At 37.4% G+C, this 23,695-nt stretch overlaps 1 protein-coding gene across 2 annotated transcripts in view; it reads left to right on the top strand.

The window, feature by feature from the left end:
* LOC124361728 (zinc finger protein rotund-like) overlaps positions 1 to 23,695 on the top strand; it is a 476,333-nt gene that overhangs the window by 154,189 nt on the left and 298,449 nt on the right. The window lies entirely within an intron of this gene.

Below are 23,695 nucleotides of genomic sequence, written 5' to 3' on the forward strand. Positions count from 1 at the left end.
AATGTTGAAATGTCATATAATTGTACTTAGTTTGTATACAATTTGATTTATTCTACGATTTTCTTGTTTACGTATTGTAAAGACCACCATCTTGATATGAATCACCATCGAACGCACTGCGGCCTCATCCAATACAGTATATCATACCTACAGAACAGTTTATTGTTCTAGATGTCGTGCGGACAGACAGACATACAGAAATGAAACATTCCTATCTCCATGAGTGATAAGCTCCACCAATTAATCCATGGAGAATCCTCAATTTTTTTCTAATTTAGAGCAGTATCACTGTTCAAAATGCAATTATAGTCTGAGCTGTAATAAAGTATGACATTCCCTTGTAGGCAATGTTATACACGTTCAAGCATCTGTAGACAACTCGCACAGTAGGCATGGCTACTAGTCGATGGCTAGAGTAGACTCTTCCACCACCAGCGACACGGGTGTGGCGGTACACTCCAGTCCCAACACCGAGTCGCAGCGTAAGCCACCCTGGGGGCCAGCAGCGACTGCGGACCCGGTGTACGTACGGTCATTATTTTAATTACCGCAACGTGTATTGACATAAAAACTGCACGACATTATTTTATCTGTTTACCCAAGAGAAACAGGAATGAGAAGAGCATGTGAAACTGTTTACAAGTTCGCTCGTATAGAAGAGAAATCCGACAGTCTATGTGTTTTAATTAATTTTGTAATATTTTGGACTAATTGTAGCTTTAGGGGGATTAGTTATTATTTCTGTACAGTGTTCACGAAAGAAACGCGGTTTTTGGCTGATCCGTTACCACCACACAAAAAAGTACATTATTCGTACAAACGTAATTTTTAAAGAATTCAGCATAAATATTGTCCAATTATGATTTTGTGATATCAATAAGTGTATGATAGGCGCAATGCACAACATTAATTTTTTTGTTACATTTAAACGGCAAAACCAATGTTTATGGAATTTACCTAGGTACCCTTTTACCAAAATACAATTATTATTTAGGAAACTGACCTCAAAGTGTATTCCTCACAAGGCAACTGTGAACGTGATTCTATTTCACTCTATCAAACCGTAGTTCTTCCCTTTATTTTAACTTTACACTTTACTCAAAGATTATGGTTATTGCGTAATTTTGAAACATGTCTATGAACATTTTCAATAAGTTAGAACAATAAATCAATACGATTATCATTTTATGTTAAAATATGATTAAATGTAACTGCCTTATTGTTTAATATAGCCAAGGGAAAGTATTATCAATGAAGTTCCTTTCTATGTCTTCCCAAATGGAGCAGTACAGGTTACTTGGCATAGGTACAATAAATTAGGAGGTAGGCGCAGGGATGATATTTTGTACCATGAAACATTGCTTACGATATGCACCCGGAGTCACCAAGCAAATCAGCTGTGTTTGTCGTCATTATTCGAGTGTAAGAGGTGTATAATTTACCTACGCTATTACGCGTACAGTCATCACGTCAATCAGCTGTGTTTGTCTTCACTATTCGAGTGTAAGAGGTGTATAAGTTACCTACGCTACGTACGCGTACAGTCATCACGTCAATCAGCTGTGTTTGTCATCACTATTCGAGTGTAAGAGGTGTATAAGTTACCTACGCTACGTACGCGTACAGTCATCACGTCAATCAGCTGTGTTTGTCATCACTATTCGAGTGTACGAGGTGTATAAGTTACCTACGCTACGTACGCGTACAGTCATCACGTCAATCAGCTGTGTTTGCCATCACTATTTTACGAGTGTAAGAGGTGTATAAGTTACCTACGCTACGTACGCGTACAGTCATCACGTCAATCAGCTGTGTTTGTCATCACTATTCGAGTGTAAGAGGTGTATAAGTTACCTACGCTACGTACGCGTACAGTCATCACGTCAATCAGCTGTGTTTGTCATCACTATTCGAGTGTAAGAGGTGTATAAGTTACCTACGCTACGTACGCGTACAGTCATCACGTCAATCAGCTGTGTTTGTCATCACTATTCGAGTGTAAGAGGTGTATAAGTTACCTACGCTACGTACGTGTACAGTCATCACGTCAATCAGATGCACACGCTCTCGTTTTGGAGCAATTAAGATAAGTTGGAATCTACTGCACGTAGCTACATCGCTCTTAATAAATATTATTTACGTCATGTGCATTACGTCATCTGGTCTGTTCGTTGTGCGTGTCTGTCGTAATGACAAGAATGGGTTTAGGGCTAGTACATACAAGTGAAATTCCTTTCTTCTTCAGCCGTAAAAAAGCCTAATACATGGATAAATTCTTTGTTTAAAGTTTGTTATTGACAATATTAACTGTTTGAAAGGATGACAGGATTTCAGACATTTACCATAGTTTTAGGTTATAAAAGGTACGAGGATCACAATCACACATCACACTAGCACAAACATCCCACTGTAGTCTGATTTGTACTTGGGACTTGCATCCTGTGCAGTGAAAACGCCTGGTCTGGGCTCCAAGCAGCTTTTGAGTATGTCTGAACCCTTTCCTTTCCCTTCTTTACTTCTTTCTGTTCTTTATTTTTTCATATATGAATACCTCCCCCACTTGACGAAGAGGATAGATCCCAATCCTTGAGGCGTTGTGTTATACCTTTTGTAACATTAATGAACTAAAAAGTGCGGTACAAAGGTATAAATGATAGGTGGTAGACGAACGTCATCAAGTCCAGACTGGAGAAAATGTACTTAAGCGATATCACTTCACAGGATCAAGAGCGCAGCACGTAAAGTGAAAAGTTAAGTAAAGATGTCTTATTTTACCAGGCGAAGTTAAGGCTAAGAAGCCTTCTCTAACACTTAACCTGAGGACCAACGGCTTAAAGATAACACATCACACCCAAAATAACGAAGGTGGAACACTGTTGTTTCTTAGACAAATAAGGTTCTTTAAACTAAGATAAGTTCTTTAAGATTTGCTGCATTGATGGGTATTCCTACCCTATAAACATTACCAATCATTGGGACGGTAAAACATTGGTTTTCCTGGAGTCGTTTATTTTGTCTCATGGATACCTTTATTTTTCATTTCATTGAATTTATTATAACATCTGAATTTTCTAATTACCCTGCACGGCCTATTTTGAGGACATGGAGGTGACTCCAAATCCCGTAAAAAAGGTCCCATATTACACGCCTAACAAAGATAGTTGGCGGAAGTTTTGGACAACTGGCATTACTTCCAAGGATAGATAAGATAAAAATATACTAATCAAGTAAAATTTTGTTTTTGTGTATAAGAAAGATGATGATGACAGCCGGTTAGATGACGGTAATCCAACGCCCCCAGAACGGTGCAGAAGTTCCCACAGGAGATGCAAATGTTCAGTATCGGATGTCAGGTCCCAGAGCGAGATTAGCGGAAGTTGGTGCCAGGGTTGTTGCGGTGTCCCAAATTAGGGGTAAGAAGCCTCGCCGCAGCGCCTCCCAGGGTGGGCTCACGGTAATGTCGTCACGCCCACAAACATACAGTGGTGGCTCATCGTGCTTATTAGGCTATTAGCTGTCTTCCCAGGCTCCCGTATCCGAGATTACCTCATTCTATTGTCATTCATAACTGGGTTCGTATTTATTCCAGAATGTTAATAAACAGGCCACAAAGGCTGAAGTTCGTTGTCAAGTATAAAAAATTACGTTTGGAATAGTTTAAAACTTTACCAGTAGTTATTTTTTACATTCCACAATAAGTGCACAACGTAAAGTGGATATTCCCTACAAATTATCTGGTCCGCACAGTAGTGTCGGCGTCACCGTAATTACGTTTGGAATAGTTTAAAACTTTACCAGTAGTTATTTTTTACATTCCACAATAAGTGCACAACGTAAAGTGGATATTCCCTACAAATTATCTGGTCCGCACAGTAGTGTCGGCGTCACCGTAATTACGTTTGGAATAGTTTAAAACTTTACCAGTAGTTATTTTTTACATTCCACAATAAGAGCACAACGTAAAGTGGATATTCCCTACAAATTATCTGGTCCGCACAGTAGTGTCGGCGTCACCGTAATTACGTTTGGAATAGTTTAAAACTTTACCAGTAGTTATTTTTTACATTCCACAATAAGAGCACAACGTAAAGTGGATATTCCCTACAAATTATCTGGTCCGCACAGTAGTGTCGGCGTCACCGTAATTACGTTTGGAATAGTTTAAAACTTTACCAGTAGTTATTTTTTACATTCCACAATAAGAGCACAACGTAAAGTGGATATTCCCTACAAATTATCTGGTCCGCACAGTAGTGTCGGCGTCACCGTAATTACGTTTGGAATAGTTTAAAACTTTACCAGTAGTTATTTTTTACATTCCACAATAAGAGCACAACGTAAAGTGGATATTCCCTACAAATTATCTGGTCCGCACAGTAGTGTCGGCGTCACCGTAATTACGTTTGGAATAGTTTAAAACTTTACCAGTAGTTATTTTTTACATTCCACAATAAGTGCACAACGTAAAGTGGATATTCCCTACAAATTATCTGGTCCGCACAGTAGTGTCGGCGTCACCGTAATTACGTTTGGAATAGTTTAAAACTTTACCAGTAGTTATTTTTTACATTCCACAATAAGAGCACAACGTAAAGTGGATATTCCCTACAAATTATCTGGTCCGCACAGTAGTGTCGGCGTCACCGTAATTACGTTTGGAATAGTTTAAAACTTTACCAGTAGTTATTTTTTACATTCCACAATAAGAGCACAACGTAAAGTGGATATTCCCTACAAATTATCTGGTCCGCACAGTAGTGTCGGCGTCACCGTAATTACGTTTGGAATAGTTTAAAACTTTACCAGTAGTTATTTTTTACATTCCACAATAAGAGCACAACGTAAAGTGGATATTCCCTACAAATTATCTGGTCCGCACAGTAGTGTCGGCGTCACCGTAATTACGTTTGGAATAGTTTAAAACTTTACCAGTAGTTATTTTTTACATTCCACAATAAGAGCACAACGTAAAGTGGATATTCCCTACAAATTATCTGGTCCGCACAGTAGTGTCGGCGTCACCGTAATTACGTTTGGAATAGTTTAAAACTTTACCAGTAGTTATTTTTTACATTCCACAATAAGAGCACAACGTAAAGTGGATATTCCCTACAAATTATCTGGTCCGCACAGTAGTGTCGGCGTCACCGTAATTACGTTTGGAATAGTTTAAAACTTTACCAGTAGTTATTTTTTACATTCCACAATAAGAGCACAACGTAAAGTGGATATTCCCTACAAATTATCTGGTCCGCACAGTAGTGTCGGCGTCACCGTAATTACGTTTGGAATAGTTTAAAACTTTACCAGTAGTTATTTTTTACATTCCACAATAAGTGCACAACGTAAAGTGGATATTCCCTACAAATTATCTGGTCCGCACAGTAGTGTCGGCGTCACCGTAATTACGTTTGGAATAGTTTAAAACTTTACCAGTAGTTATTTTTTACATTCCACAATAAGAGCACAACGTAAAGTGGATATTCCCTACAAATTATCTGGTCCGCACAGTAGTGTCGGCGTCACCGTAATTACGTTGGCGTCACTTTACATATTTCTGAGAAACTAAACAGTTACAAAGATTCTAATATATCTTGTGAAATTAAACAATCGTTCTCATCGTCGTATCGACAACTTCTGTAATTTAAGCCGTATAATTGAAAAACTGTTCATGTGATATTCCAATGTAACACATAATATAAATAGTATTTAATTATCTTCCTTCCGTTTGAGATCGGTATTATCTCGAGCTTAAGGCAAAAAATAGAAATGAAAAAATTGTAGTCGTGGCCAAACGTTAAAAGTAATGCAATAACAAATCGGAAAAAATAATAAGCGGTTTGTTAAAATTGTATGTGGTGATATATATGCAAAATGATCTTGGAATTAGATTACGCTGAGCTGTACAAACATCACATGACACGGATTTCCATGTGTATGACGTTCTCTTGAGAAATTCTGTATCGTATGCAAAAACTGATTACTATCGTCAGTGGAAACCCACCGATTTGTTTAATACAAAATATGATATTAGTACATATCTTAAGCAAACGATTCAAAACCACAACACAATTTCATTTTAATGTACTCTGAATTTTTAAACTGTTAAAAATCTGTATTGAATTACATGTGTTTTATATATACATTATTCGCCGAGCGTCCAGCGAAGCCTATCACTCGAGGGGCTGGATAAATGTTATTTATCTCTGTCTGACATTCCGCACGATATCTCGGGGACGAACTCCTGTAGTCTTGAAATCTTGCAAGAAACTTCATTTTTACATAAGCAACGCCCAACAAGTTCTTAAAATACATTCCACTCCATTCGATTTGGCTGAGCGTTAGTGAAAATTTTATATTGGACTTAAGGGGAAACATGATGGCAACGAGAAAGTCGTAGGACAAATGAATTTTTAAATAAACTGAGCGCAATAATTTGAAATTTTAATATGTGACATGCCAACACACTTAGCACTAACACTATCCGGATGTAATGAGGTATACAGGTAGACTAGAAGCAGCATGCAACCTCCACCATCTGTCCAGACGCGTGGTTTAGCTTAAACTTACCTTGTATTAACAATAAAAACTACAACTACTTTAGGACACTGATTACATTTATTAAGTTCTCTGTTGGTTTCCACTAGTAAATTGTCAAATTGTCGGAATCTTTCTAAATTACAAAATGTTTGTTGCATATAATTAGTTACGCCACGTAATGATGTATGATAAAGATATTTTCGGGTTATTGCTGTTCTAAACGTATGCTAAATCATATTATCTGTTTGATTATATTTTAGACTCTGTTACAGAAAGTTATTAACAAATGAACACCATTTAAATTTTCGTAAACGTGTATAGTAGTCTAAAAGTAAATAATACCCCTTTAAGTTAACGGGCAACTGATGGATTGGTTATGCTAGTTGTTCTACACAAGTCGTAAATAATTATAGCCATTTTAAGAGTAAAACTTTATTTTACACATTTTAACAAAGATGTCTAGATTAAAATCAATTGTTTATCAATAAAAGCTTGGAAAAAGGAAAACTGTATAACTGAATGTACCGCAGGCTATATTTCAGTTGTATTTGATATTACAGAAATTAGATACAAACTACTATAAAAATAAAAGAATTGTCAGTGAGGTATCTGTACAATAATTGATTAATTCCAAAATTATGTTTATTAGTTAATTTTAACAAGTGAAACTCCTGTTGGCTGTAACGCTCGCACGCACAACAAACAGTAGGCGTAGGCCTACTCGTCAGGTTACCGTACCAGTTTGTCTTACTTTGAAAAAGTATGAGGCCCAAACAAGATTTAGGATACAACTGTCTGTCATGTATGGTTTCTGAATTACCTAGACCTTCTTGTAAATAACTGTGCAACAGGAAACTTTCATTGAGATGTTTCATAGAAGTGACTCCACAACCTGTAGGTATGGAGGAATAATGTTACAGTATTAAGCAATTAAGCAATTTAAGTATTGGCAGATATTAATAACACTGAATATGGACTAATAGTAAACGTCAGTAAGTGAGACAATGTGAGAGGCAACAGTGTAACAGTCGTGAAGTGGAGGTTGAAATCGATGCCGAAAAGTGGGTCAGGAAGGGCCGGCCGCACCGAAAATAGGCCAACTCCTTGACTAGTGACACCTGAGAAAGTGGTTTCCACAAAAAGCGAGTGACATTTGCTCATCACATCCAACCTGTTTCCCCGGGACACGACTACCGGAGGCTCGACGACTCTAGCGCCCATCTATTCTTACTAATCAGTTATATAAGTTTACAAAAGTAAACAACCACATCGACGTGTAACGAAACTATTAACGTTCGATTGTAACTTTAACGACGTGTGTTTTATATTTATGGAGATTGATATAGTGTTTAGCGGAGTTCAGTATATTAGTTTCCCCGGGACACGACGACCGGAGGCTCGACGACTCTAGCGCCCATCTATTCTTACTAATCAGTTATATAAGTTTACAAAAGTAAACAACCACATCGACGTGTAACGTAACTATTAACGTTCGATTGTAACTTTAACGACGTGTGTTTTATATTTATGGAGATTGATATAGTGTTTAGCGGAGTTACAGTATATTAGTTTCCCCGGGACACGACGACCGGAGGCTCGACGACTCTAGCGCCCATCTATTCTTACTAATCACTTATATAAGTTTACAAAAGTAAACAACCACATCGACGTGTAACGAAACTATTAACGTTCGATTGTAACTTTAACGACGTGTGTTTTATATTTATGGAGATTGATATAGTGTTTAGCGGAGTTACAGTATATTAGTTTCCCCGGGACACGACGACCGGAGGCTCGACGACTCTAGCGCCCATCTATTCTTACTAATCAGTTATATAAGTTTACAAAAGTAAACAACCACATCGACGTGTAACGAAACTATTAACGTTCGATTGTAACTTTAACGACGTGTGTTTTATATTTATGGAGATTGATATAGTGTTTAGCGGAGTTACAGTATATTAGTTTCCCCGGGACATGACGACCGGAGGCTCGACGACTCTAGCGCCCATCTATTCTTACTAATCAGTTATATAAGTTTACAAAAGTAAACAACCACATCGACGTGTAACGAAACTATTAACGTTCGATTGTAACTTTAACGACGTGTGATTTATATTTATGGAGATTGATATAGTGTTTAGCGGAGTTCAGTATATTAGTTTCCCCGGGACACGACGACCGGAGGCTCGACGACTCTAGCGCCCATCTATTCTTACTAATCAGTTATATAAGTTTACAAAAGTAAACAACCACATCGACGTGTAACGAAACTATTAACGTTCAATTGTAACTTTAACGACGTGTGTTTTATATTTATGGAGATTGATATAGTGTTTAGCGGAGTTCAGTATATTAGTTTCCCCGGGACACGACTACCGGAGGCTCGACGACTCTAGCGCCCATCTATTCTTACTAATCAGGTATATAAGTTTACAAAAGTAAACAACCACATCGACGTGTAACGAAACTATTAACGTTCAATTGTAACTTTAACGACGTGTGTTTTATATTTATGGAGATTGATATAGTGTTTAGCGGAGTTCAGTATATTAGTTTCATTTTGATTGCATGCCCTACTAATACAGCTGTTATTTATTAGTTGTTAGATTACTAGTAGTTTGTGCTAATTGGCTTACACACACAAACATGTTTTTAAATGGTAATCATCGTAAATTACAAACTAATTATCTTGTTGACGGCAATCACTACTGGCTTATGTAGTAACTATTGTTACTATCATAGACTAATGATATTACATCGTTCCTAAGTCCACTACTGTCAACTTATCGATTGTATACAATCTTAATAAATTAATGTAATGAAAGTAACTAAAACCCTTTTAAACATCTTTTTATTACATACACGTGTTTTAAAAGGTCCACATGTGTATATCTAATTGTTTATTATTTATTTATTTATTTAGAGGTTAATGTAAACTGATGATGTATGTTAAAACCCGAAACACGTGTATGTAATAAAAAGATTTTTAAAAGGGTTTTAGTTACTTTCATTACTTTTAATATATATATATATATATATATATATATATATATATATATATATATATATATATATATATATAGATAACCCTATAAGTGGAGTTAATAACATAATCTTAATAAAATTTAACTACATTTGAATGTCCATGCTTTTGAGACATTATATGTGTACAGGGGATTACCTCCTTTACACAATGATGTATTGGGTATATCCTTCAAAACCATATTTGAGTTAATTATGAGTATCCTAGATCCTAACCAAAAACTGGACGAAATACCTGAGAAAATACGTATGAACGTTTAGAAAGAAACAAGACACAAATAATGAAGTAGTTAAAAACACTCTGAGTTACTTTATGAATAAAAATGTAAACTCCTTCACAAGAAACTAAACGTTTTTAAACAAGGTAGTGCTCTATATACTGGTCAGAATCGTATTAATATTCAAAACACCTATTGATATGATTGCCAACTTTATATCTCGCTCTAGCCAATACGTTACAATGACATTTTCCCAAACCATATCACCATTACATACAACCGCAAGTCTCAACAACTGCAGTGTCACAATACTGATATAATAATACACAACCATGCCACCGGCAATGACATTTTCCCAAACCATATCACCATTACATACAACCGCAAGTCTCAACAACTGCAGTGTCACAATACTGATATAATAATACACAACCATGCCACCGGCAATGACATTTTCCCAAACCATATCACGATTACATACAACCGCAAGTCTCAACAACTGCAGTGTCACAATACTGATATAATAATACACAACCATGCCACCGGCAATGACATTTTCCCAAACCATATCACGATTACATACAACCGCAAGTCTCAACAACTGTAGTGTCACAATACTGATATAATAATACACAACCATGCCACCGGCAATGACAGTTTCCCAAACCAATATCACGATTACATACAACCGCAAGTCTCAACAACTGCAGTGTCACAATACTGATATAATAATACACAACCATGCCACCGGCAATGACATTTTCCCAAACAATATCACGATTACATACAACCGCAAGTCTCAACAACTGCAGTGTCACAATACTGATATAATAATACACAACCATGCCACCGGCAATGACATTTTCCCAAACCATATCACCGATTACATACAACCGCAAGTCTCAACAACTGCAGTGTCACAATACTGATATAATAATACACAACCATGCCACCGGCAATGACAGTTTCCCAAACCAATATCACGATTACATACAACCGCAAGTCTCAACAACTGCAGTGTCACAATACTGATATAATAATACACAACCATGCCACCGGCAATGACATTTTCCCAAACCATATCACGATTACATACAACCGCAAGTCTCAACAACTGCAGTGTCACAATACTGATATAATAATACACAACCATGCCACCGGCAATGACATTTTCCCAAACCATATCACGATTACATACAACCGCAAGTCTCAACAACTGCAGGGTCACAATACTGATATAATAATACACAACCATGCCACCGGCAATGACATTTTCCCAAACCATATCACGATTACATACAACCGCAAGTCTCAACAACTGCAGGGTCACAATACTGATATAATAATACACAACCATGCCACCGGCAATGACATTTTCCCAAACCATATCACGATTACATACAACCGCAAGTCTCAACAACTGCAGGGTCACAATACTGATATAATAATACACAACCATGCCACCGGCAATGACATTTTCCCAAACCATATCACCATTACATACAACCGCAAGTTTCTACAACTGCAGTGTCACAATACTGATATAATAATACACAACCATGCCACCGGCAATGACATTTTCCCAAACCATATCACGATTACATACAACCGCAAGTCTCAACAACTGCAGTGTCACAATACTGATATAATAATACACAACCATGCCACCGGCAATGACATTTTCCCAAACCATATCACGATTACATTCTCAACAACTGCAGGGTCACAATACTGATATAATAATACACAACCATGCCACGGCAATGACATTTTCCCAAACCATATCACCATTACATACAACCGCAAGTTTCTACAACTGCAGTGTCACAATACTGATATAATACACAACCATGCCACCGGCAATGACATTTTCCCAAACCATATCACGATTACATACAACCGCAAGTCTCAACAACTGCAGTGTCACAATACTGATATAATAATACACAACCATGCCACCGGCAATGACATTTTCCCAAACCATATCACCATTACATACAACCGCAAGTCTCAACAACTGCAGTGTCACAATACTGATATAATAATACACAACCATGCCACCGGCAATGACATTTTCCCGAACCATATCACGATTACATACAACCGCAAGTCTCAACAACTGCAGTGTCACAATATTGATATCAATATAACATCTATCAACTATTTCTTTATATGAAACCAACTACACAAATGATTCATTTACTAACATAAAAAAATCTCAAACTATATTTAGTTGATAAGTTTTTGTTTTGGGTTACAATCTTTGATTTGGGTAAGTTTATATGCATTTCATCTTCAGTTATCTAAATAGATAGCAAGAACCAAATCAATTATTTTCTTGTTGAATCACAATTATATACCCTTAACACTAACTCTTCTAAATACTAATATTAGAAGCTCACATGCAGTTTTAAATAATTTTATATTTAAGACCATTTTTCGTACAACGGAAAATATTATAGTTTTCAAATTAATATCCAGTACTGGAATTCGAAATTTTAGATTTCAATTGTTCCATATACTTAGTTATTATCTTATTTTCTTCTCTTTCAATAGTATTTGTAGTATTCTCTTCCAAATGTGTTGTTTGATAGTGCTACACGGTTAATACATATTGCTAACTGATACTAACAGTTTACCAATCACATCAATTCTTTCAATGTTCTATTTTTTAACTTCAGTATTGGTAGATTTCAATACATGAATACTAAATTATAAACCTTTTCCAAAGAATTGGAAACCAATTAGATTTATTTATTTTAGCAACAAAATAGTTCAAAAATAGTATAATAAATTTTTAGTTCTGTAAACATGAATAATATAGGAGTACCCCAAGGCTCCGTTCTTGGTCCAACGTTGTTTCTAATTTTCATAAATGACTTGCTGAGATTACCATTAAATGGAAAAATCATAGGGTTTGCTGATGATATTGCGATTAGATATTCTGAAAAACAATGGGAAAACATCTGGAATCATATTAGAGAAGATTTGATAAAAGTCAGGAATTGGTGTGAAAACAACAGAATGGTTTTGAATGCCTCTAAGACTAAGTTTATAAATTTTGACTTAAAAGATTACCAATTCAATAATGTGCTAAAACTTTCATAGATTAGATTGTCAAGCCATTTCAAACTGCAATTGTGAAATTATCGATCAAGTTGAACAAATTAAATATTTAGGAATAAACATTGATGAAAAACTGAGCTGGAAACCGCATATAAATAGCATTCAAGTAGGTTTAAGAAGAAATATCAGAAGGTTTTATTTTTTAAGGAAATTTATTGATGATAAATTAATGAGAACACTTTATTTTGCACTAATTCATTCTAAATTGAATTATGGTATAGAAAATTGGGGAGCTGCTGACAATATAACCATACAACCGTTGAATGTAACACAAAACCACTTCGTAAGAATAATTGCAAAAAGGAAAAGATATGAATCTGCATTACCTATTTATAAATATCTAAGAATATTACCACTAAAATATTTATTTTTATTCAAAGTATTAAACATTTTCTATGATAAAAGTGGAAACAGGAACGACAGAGTTTACCAAAGAACAAGAGGTGACATACTGGGGCTGTTCATGAGACCGAAGGTAAATAAGTCAATTTTCAAAAAAAGTTTTTCATTTTTTGGGTCCAAAATTTTTTAATCTTTTGCCTTTACAAATAAAAAATTGTAAAAATAGAAACAAATTTGAGAATAAATTGAAAAGTTGGCTTTTAAATTTTATTAATGTTGATAGCTTTTTTCAAATTTTAGTTTAGGAATTTGTACAGTTATATATTAAAATATTTTAATTTGTAAATTTATAACTAAAAAATGTTATGTTTAAAATAATGTTAACTGTGGGGTGTGCACACTGCAGATTAACCGCACGATGTACTTGTTAAGTTTCGACTGATCATTATACAATGAGGTACAGCCACGCTTACTGGATACTGTGGCTAGTAATTCCTACCAGTACTGTTGTCAATTTTTGTTAATTATATTTTCTGGAATAAAGTATATTCTATTCTATATTCTATAATGTGTTAAATATTCATGTTGAATAGATATTTATGAGATTTAAGTATCGACATTTTGGTAACCAATTGACTTTTATATTAGAGTCATGTTTTCTTCTTCAGATTATCTATAAACTGACGTATGACCAATTTGAAATTATCGAATTACTTTGCACACAGCCTGAAAGAGCGCATACAGGTTTTAATTTCGACTTATGAAATTAGTGTTAGCTCGTAGTACTGCACATCTACAAGCCGGTGCGTTCTCCGGTGATGTTCTCGTGATGTTAGCCGGAAAAGAGGTGTATTCTGTCCTTACACTAATTAACAACTTTGTTGTCAAGTGTTAAACGTTGGCGCTGTCGCGGGAGCGGACCGAGGCCCGTCAATCTCAGAATTATGATATCGAATCCGAATAGATAAGAGGTGGCGTGGAGCCGAGCCACCCCCCGATAAATTCAATATCTGAGAGCTGGGGGCGCTGTACATCGCAAGGAACATTACCCCCACCCTTCATACACCATATTGCCCCCCACTTCCCTCCAGCTCTCCTACATTTCTTTCTTTTTGTCTCCTGTATGTTCATGTGAGTCGGTTTTTTACCAGTTTTCCAGCGTCGGCCGGGCGGGCGTGTTGCCGGCAGTCCTTTCGTCCCGTACTCCCGCACTTACCGCACTTCTCTCTACCCGACAACGGACTACCATTGTTCCGGAGTGCGTCATTGTTTACTTTTGTTAACTACTCTCTAGACATGGAAACAGTCGAGTACCGTCCCGAGCGACAGAAACTAATTACAAACTCTTCCGTAATTACATCGGGATGACAAGTAATTTAAGTATCGATTTAGCGAGAGCGAGAGTGCGTTTGACCGGGCCACGAGCATGAGCCGTCTTCTGTACTCGGTGGAGTCGAGATGGTGACCGGAGACGGAAGTGACATGTTCAAGTTACCGACGGACACCTGCCACGTCTACAGACCCAAGCGGGTGTTCAGTTTGGCCACGGGATGAAAAGTGATGGGTTCCCGTCAGTTAAAAACACTTTGTGTTTGAAAAGATGTCATTCTCTCGCGACCGCGTTGTGTTGAATTTTTAGTAAGAAAAAGAAAGTATGTCCAGTGATGAATTAGAGAGTCAAGTCGTAGAGGACAGCGGTGACTCGTCACCACCCTCCTCCCCTTACAATAACAATAACAGTCACAATAACAACAATAACGTGATCAAGATGGGACCTCTGTTCCTGAGCCAGTCGGCGGAGCTGTACTACAAGCAACTGCTGGCAGCTAATGTTGCCGTGTTGTCCAAGCCGCGACTGGCGGCTACTGTCCGAACTACGCTCGCCAAGTCCGCGCTCGATCAGGTATTAACTGGCGACTAACGACTAATTACCCTCACACACGTGTCACGTGTCCACTAGCGTTTACTAGCTTAACCACTGCAAAATATCAAACTAATCATTCATGGAAGAACTTAACTTATTGCATTGTAAGAAATTGAATACACATGTCATTCATAACTGCGTAAACTTCCAAATTAAAGATGTCTTGTAAGAAAAGTACGTAAGAAATGCGCTATACAAACAAATCAAAGAAATCACTTAAAAATATAAATGCTCAGAAAAATTGTTTATCATAAAACAGGTCATTTTCAGTGTGAATCTATTACACAACATGTATTTATGGCAATAATCTAACAAATTTATGTTCTGTGGGGACATATAACCTTGTAATCCAGTTAATGTGCTAGAATTATGTCCTGGACAAATTCATCTTTTGATAATTTCGCAGCCCATCGTAAGAAAACTGTTGGAGAACACGTTCACCAGAAACCAATAAATTCTAAAACCCGGAAAGAAATGTTTGTTTTTTTCTACATATGTATAAACTATGCACATCCTAGAACTTACGGAGAGCACACTTTAAGACGAAAATGTGCTTTCTGTGACTGAAGCACATTTTATCAGTACTATATCGACTTTTCCCCTTTGACCCAAGATACACAGTGACCTAGGGGAATGTGCATAAAAAGACCAAAAAGGAAATCGGCCTTTCTACCTCCAAAAATAAGTATTTGTTTACTTTATTCCCACAAAATTATCGGAAACTGGTTTCATATTCTGTAACTGCCGTTTTAGCTCTTTATAAACTATCTATCTTCTAATGTTTGATAAGATCCTGGCGCATGACTACAAGAAGAATTACGATAAATAGAACGTCAAACTATCTTTTTCCTAGAAGAAAAGAAAGACAAAAACCATTTTGTAGAGAAATCAAATATAATTTGCTAACACGAATTGCAAACACGCTTGTCGTTACCGCAAACAATGCAATCAAGCAAATAAAGTGCAACAGATGAGCACTTTGATACAATTCCTTTGTGTATTCTTGATAAATGGTAAACACATGTGCATAGCAGCCATACCACGCTGTTGATTCAACAATAGCGATTTAATTAGGATATCAAGTACACATAGTTACAAGAAATACGATTAAACATTTTACTGATCATTAATTTGTGTATATTTCACTCTCGTTTCTAGACATATTAATTAGAAAATTTTTTATGTTATGTAATTGAAAACTTACATGGGATTTACCGTAATTACATCTAATATTTAAAAAGAAATAATTTAAAAAAAATGAAATATAGAAGGTTTTTACAATTTTAAGTAGTTTTAAGTGAACATCCATACAATTATATTACTTATGATGTTACTTTTTTCATAAAATGTGCTTGAAGTAAACAAAATATTGTAGAAATAAAGTATACATTATTTATTTATAAATTTTTGGTACAACATTTATATTTACATTTTTAACGCCTAAAACAACTTCGCTGAGAATAACGTTAAAACTATTTTTTAACATAATCATATTACCTATAAAAATAGTTTTTTTTTTGTGCCACAAGGGTGTTTGGTTACTTCTAGGTCTTCTTCTTTAGGAGCCTTTGATTGACCATTTCTTGTAACTGAAACGACTCAAACCAAGGTGACAAACAAACATAGGGATCTTTTGTAACAACGCCCCAAAAAGTGTGGTTTTGAAGTTGTCGTTATAAACATAAACTTTTGTATCACGATTAGTTAAAAGATCACGTGACTTTTCGAGTCGTGCACAAGGCGTGAGCGGCTCTCGCCATACTCTCTCTGGTCTCAGGCGTTACCAAGTCCAACTCTACAAGTTCCATGGTTCCACACCTCGGAAATGGTAAGAGAGCTCGATGATGTGCTAAATAGCTGAGCCAGACCGGGACATGTGACAGTTCCCATGATGGCAACAAGAATGTGTCAGCGAACAAGACAGTAGTTGTCTGCGAGCGCTAAGAGTGTATCAGTGTACCGGCATGTCGTCGCATTGTTTATGTGGAGAGCCCGGCACTCGCCACACTCTCTCTGGTCTCAGGCGTTACCAAGTCCAACTCTACAAGTTCCATGGTTCCACACCTTGGAAATGGTAAGAGAGCTCGATGATGTGCTAAATAGCTGAGCCAGACCGGGACATGTGACAGTTCCCATGATGGCAACAAGAATGTGTCAGCGAACAAGACAGTAGTTGTCTGCGAGCGCTAAGAGTGTATCAGTGTACCGGCATGTCGTCGCATTGTTTATGTGGAGAGCCCGGCACTCGCCATACTCTCTCTGGTCTCGGGCGTTACCAAGTCCAACTCTACAAGTTCCATGGTTTTCCATGGTTCCACACCTTGGAAATGGTAAGAGAGCTCGATGATGTGCTAAATAGCTGAGCCAGACCGGGACATGTGACAGTTCCCATGATGGCAACAAGAATGTGTCAGCGAACAAGACAGTAGTTGTCTGCGAGCGCTAAGAGTGTATCAGTGTACCGGCATGTCGTCGCATTGTTTATGTGGAGAGCCCGGCCGGCACTCGGCAGCCGTCTTGTCTAATGTGCGGCTCTGTCTCGTACGTTATCCCGCCCAATTAGGCGATGGTTTATGTCATTACGTGAGGTGGCCGGCCACAGTCACCTCTTTCCTTTCACATTTACATTCACACGCCCCGATCTCCCTCTGCGCTCTCCCAGGCAAATACTGTTACTATATAGACTTCATTACATGAAAGTTAATGGTTTGTTGTTATGAGTCTAACCTCTTCTTTTAAAGTGTAAATGGATCATATCGGTAAAATTGTGAAGGGTAAAAGTTCTACAGTCAAAACGGGTTTGTAGGAAATGCTGAAAAAAATTGTACAAAATGTCTTCAGTTCTGTAGTTTATTATGATGTTCGGCTAATATTTTATCTATCAACATTCAATGGTTGTCTGGATAGTATGTAACTATACGGACTTAATTAATTTATCAAAATCTATCTCAATGCATCTAATATAGATGCAATTGCATTGGCAATAAAGTTATATTTGTAATGCACATGTTTGAATAACTAAGTCTATTTAAAAAGATGCAGTCTGTAACACAATTTTTTAAATGACACAAATTAGTATTAAAATTTAAAAAAGAGCTGTTTTCATGTTAATCGGCTGATAAAAAGAGAGAGTTTTTGTGATGAATCGATTGTAACGAAGTATCAACATCGTTGAGTTCTTCCTTGACTAATCTTGAATTCAATACAACTACATTTACATTTAATTTAATCTTTTAATCTTTGTAGCGCATTCCTGACGTAACAATACGAAATGAGATACGGAGTTGTGAAATTTGTATGAAATCGTCAAATGATGCGGCATCATAAATACAGTGAAAATCTTGACAGGCTAATTCCAGATTCCAATCTCTAGGTTTAGAACAGCAAGTAGGGATTGACACTGATATTAGGACTTATCTCTTAATGATCGTAAAGACTTTACGGATGCTTGGGCATACTTTACTATCCAAGCAAGGGTATCTGATGAAGCCAACACCGGAGTCTAAATACTTACTCCTGGGGCAGATGGAACCTGCAAGAGTACTGCGAAAGAGGATATTTCCCAGGATGTCCACAAATAAATTCAAATTTATTAAGGTTGGAAGTGCCTATGGTGGAGTTGGTTGCTGCGACATAGGGCTAAATCTTACAACGGTTTTCTAACTATCTTAACCGACTTGAAAATATCTCACCATCAGTTAAATTGCGGAATAATACTCCTATATATTAGCTTTTGCAACTGTTACAGAAATGCGTCATGAAAAGAAATATACATTTCTCTGTATTCTAGAGGTTTTTGGTGCTAAAATGTAGTAGTAGTCCAAGTAGTGTATTATATAAAATTTGGCCGGAAGAGCGTCATAGACCAAGATGAAATTTGGTTACGTTCCAAAGAAGGATTTTTAATTGCTATGTCGTTGAGATGGGAGCATCACATTTGCAATTCGGATAATGGACCATGTACTAAGTTGACATAGTATTTCATTCAGGTATCTAACACTGTAAGATAACGTAAAGTATAGAACCCCCAGCCAGTCTCAGATATACACCGCTCCGTATGCGAGGCCGCAGCACATTGAATCTGCTGATATTTCAATCGAATCATCACATTAACTTGATGTATCATTGTGTATGAATGTATTCTAGAGAAGTGCGCGGCCCCGGCGAGCTGCACGGATCTGTGCAGGGTAATGGTGCATTTTATGTTCGTCCCAGACCTGTTATTGACAATAAACCATTGCTTCACGTATTTATATTGACGTTTCTACGTCCCTGCCTCCTTATCGAATAGCTCCTCCGTTATATAATGTTATTATTTTAATATCCGGAGATTAAAGTTTCCATTACAGTTTCGCATTTTGTTATACACTATCGTCTGTAATACTTTCAAGTATCAAGTTCTTTTAAATCAAACACAACTACTTTCGCAGCTTACAGCATTAATTTATCAAAGCGCACGAAAAGTGTGATTCGTTTGTAGCACTATTTCTGCAGAAATTTAATTTTATTAACATTAATTTCTTCTAACCTGTCTCATTTACTATAGACTCCCATATTGAGGACTTCATTGTTTTTTAACCAATTCCTTAGTAAGTTACCGTTTTTAAAACAATACTAGATTAATATAGTTTTGAAGCCATTATAAGTTGACGCCACCGTCCCATCGCTCGTCTGGAAGAGAAAGACCACGCAATGTCACTATGGAGGGAGGGCAGAATCAATGTATTTTGTACATGATCAGCAAGTTTCCTTAGCTTTATTGAGTGGATTTGCAAAAGGAATAAGCAAATTCCTCTTTCAGCTCATCATGCTCTGTGTTGTAAACACGATCTATTAGGCGGAAATAAAGGTATACCTCCGTGTCCATAGTTTGAAGTTGAATGTACCCAGTAATTAATATGCTGAATCGAGAACACCTTTAACAACTCAATTATTTTCACTTACGATTAGCAAGTAATAATTACATGTGATCTATGACAGTCGTGAATTTAATACAGTAAGTATCTATTTAAATAAGTTTCCATTGTTATCAGTTGTTGGATCCTTGGGCAACTGAGCTTTTTTTCCAAGTACTGCCTATTGCCGAGTGCTTCAGCCTCAAAGTGCTCTTCTGTCACGCACTAGGGAAGTACGAGTATATAGTTTCCAAAGTCCCTCACAATACAGAAATAATCAATGTTTTCCTGGGGAAATTTGCTTCCCTTTTCCAAAAGTCAACTTATTTAAGGTAACACAGGCATTTAAAAGGCAACTGTGCCGCAGTGTTGCTTACTGCTTACTGTACAACGACACAACACACACACACACACACACACACACACACACACACACACACACACACACACACACACACACACACACACACACACACACACACACACACACACACACACACACACACACACACACACACACACACACACACACACACACACACACACACACACACACACAGAGAGATGTATCTTTAGGAGAATAGGTTATCTCCTAGGGTACATCTGTGAACAAGTTCACAGAAATCCATATCCTGCAATTAGTTTACTATCCTACAAGATAAACGTGCCCACCCATATGGGATGGGAAGGTTAATGAAAAACAAATTCACTCATCGTCATCCTCGCTAATGCTTACCATTGTATTTCTATATTGTTTTGTGTGAATTCCTTTCCAAATAGCTTTAACTGGGTTAATGCATTTGGGAGTCAACACAACGTTTGAGATCGTGTGTTGTTTGTGCTTCATTTATATACTTGAAGTTTTGAAAACTACACTTGTTGGATGACATTGGTCTGTGGGTAGATCGGAGCAATCTACTAATTAATGCAAGTCTCACTAGAAATAATGTATATAAGTAGATTGTGAATAGAGATGTGAAAATAAGTACATTAACATTGAAGGAGGCAATGAAACAGTACCAAACTAACCTCGCGTATCAAACTTATTGGTGGAAATGTAGTGATTGGATTATATATTCTGCTCGTATTTTTTACTCTATATCAAATTGATCTGTATTTGAAGCAACGACATTCCTACTCTGTACCATCCCAATTATTGATACCAGTTTACCGGAATGTACATCAATCAGGATGTCGAAGGCCAGCAGCAGTATCAGGATCAGTATCAGGAGCGGGTAACAGGGGCAGGTATGTTAAATCAGTCATGGTTCTCCGGCGAGTCACGGGTGACTGAACACAGCCATGACGATGGCGGGTGCTGGGATATTACACATACCACCACATCACCATCACTCTCAACACTTATGGTCTCCAGCGAGTAACAGGTGACTGAACACAGCCATGGTGATGGCGGGTGCTGGGATATTACACATACCACCATATCGCCATCACTCTCAACACTTATGGTCTCCAGCGAGTAACGGGTGACTGAATACAGCCATGGCGATGGCGGGTGCTGGGATATTACACATACCACCATATCGCCATCACTCTCAACACTTATGGTCTCCAGCGAGTAACGGGTGACTGAACACAGCCATGGCGAAGGCGGGTGCTGGGATATTACACATACCACCATATCGCCATCACTCTCAACACTTATGGTCTCCAGCGAGTAACGGGTGACTGAACACAGCCCCATGGCGATGGCGGGTGCTGGGATATTACACATACCACAACAACAACAATCAACAGTGACATTACAAATATCGTTATGTGGTAAAAAAAATCATGGCCTGAACCCTAAAATCATGCAAAAACGAAACCAAATCATTATTTGTCACTCTCGTTTACGAAACTCAATAAACTTCGTCAATACTATTGAAACGTTTAACTGTAAATGGTTAACACCCTGCCATACTAACGACAAGGTGAAGGATCTTGGTTTGACTATAAAACTCGACTTTGACTTGGGACTGACGCGTGTTTGCGGAGATTTGTAAACGGGTTTTCGCATCTATTCACTCACTGAAAACGTTTTACAACGATTTTTACCAGAAACATAATCAAGCTGCTCTTGACTAAATCACTCGTACTTCCACATTTCCCCCCCCCCCCCAATTACTGTAACTCCGTGATCAATGATATGACCATAGTGCTAGTGAGAAGCTGCAAAGAACTCAAAAACTACTCGTATACGTTACGTTTACGATGTGAGACGGGAGCAGCACATCACACCGTACTATATTCAGTCAAATATTCTAAAATTAAAAGATCAAAGATCCATCAAAATTTTAAAACTAGTTCATTCAATATTGAAATTTTTGGTTTTCCAAGATATTTTTCTGAATATTTTAAATCTGTGTCTCATGTAGGTGTAAGAAGCACTCGCTCTGGCTCATACATTTTGAGAATGCCTCAGCATAGGACTGCACCAGTGTTTGATAAGTCATTCCATGTAATGGCTTGTAGGTTGAGGAATGCCCTTCCCCAAACAATTACTTCCATCGATAGCAGTTCCCGGTTTGTGGCGAAACTGAAAGATATGTATCTTGAACGGTTAGCCGGGGCAGTTCCGGTCCCTGAGATGCTGTGGGCGTGACACTGGCAGAGGGATGAATTGTGAGATTGTGGCGGTGTGTGAAAAAGTTCATTTAGCAATAAATACTTTAATTTATTTGTATATTAAAAAATATAAATTTATATTATGTTTTTTAAGAATAGTAGAGATGGTTAATTTATTAATGTGTTAAATTTTAATTATTACACGTTAAAATATTACATTTAATTTCACTACTTTGTGTAAATGTAATTATTTCTTTATTTTATTAATCTTTATTATGTTTTTGTTTTATTCTTAGGTAATATTTATTATTAATGTTTTAAATTTTACATTGCAACCAGGTTACGCGTGTTTAGTGTAAGAAAGGGCCATGCGGCCCTAACTTTGCCTGTAAAAATAAAGAAATTTTTCATTTCATTTTTTTTCATTTCAATTTCATTTCATACCACCATATCGCCATCACTCTCAACACTTATGGTATCCCAGCGAGTAACGGGTGACTGAACACAGTCATGGCGATGGCGGGTGCTGGGATATTACACATACCACCATATCGGCCATCCTGGCACTCTCAACACTTAATGGTATCCAGCGAGTAACGGGTGACTGAACACAGCCATGGGCTAAATGGCGGGTGCTGGGATATTACACATACCACCAAAATCGCCATCACTCTCAACACTTATGGTATCCAGCGAGTAACGGGTGACTGAACAACAGCCATGGCGATGGCGGGTGCTGGGATATTACACATACCACCATATCGCCATCACTCTCAACACTTATGGTATCCAGCGAGTAACGGGTGACTGAACACAGCCATGGCGATGGCGGGTGCTGGGATATTACAACATACCACCATATCGCCATCACTCTCAACACTTATGGTATCCAGCGAGTAACGGTGACTGAACACAGCCATGGCGATGGCGGGTGCTGGGATATTACACCATACCACCATATCGCCATCACTCTCAACACTTATGGTATCCAGCGAGTTAACGGGTGACTGAACACAGCCATGACGATGGCGGGTGCTGGG

Source organism: Homalodisca vitripennis, chromosome 5 (genome assembly GCF_021130785.1).
Source record: "Homalodisca vitripennis isolate AUS2020 chromosome 5, UT_GWSS_2.1, whole genome shotgun sequence".
Lineage (NCBI taxonomy): Eukaryota > Metazoa > Arthropoda > Insecta > Hemiptera > Cicadellidae > Homalodisca > Homalodisca vitripennis.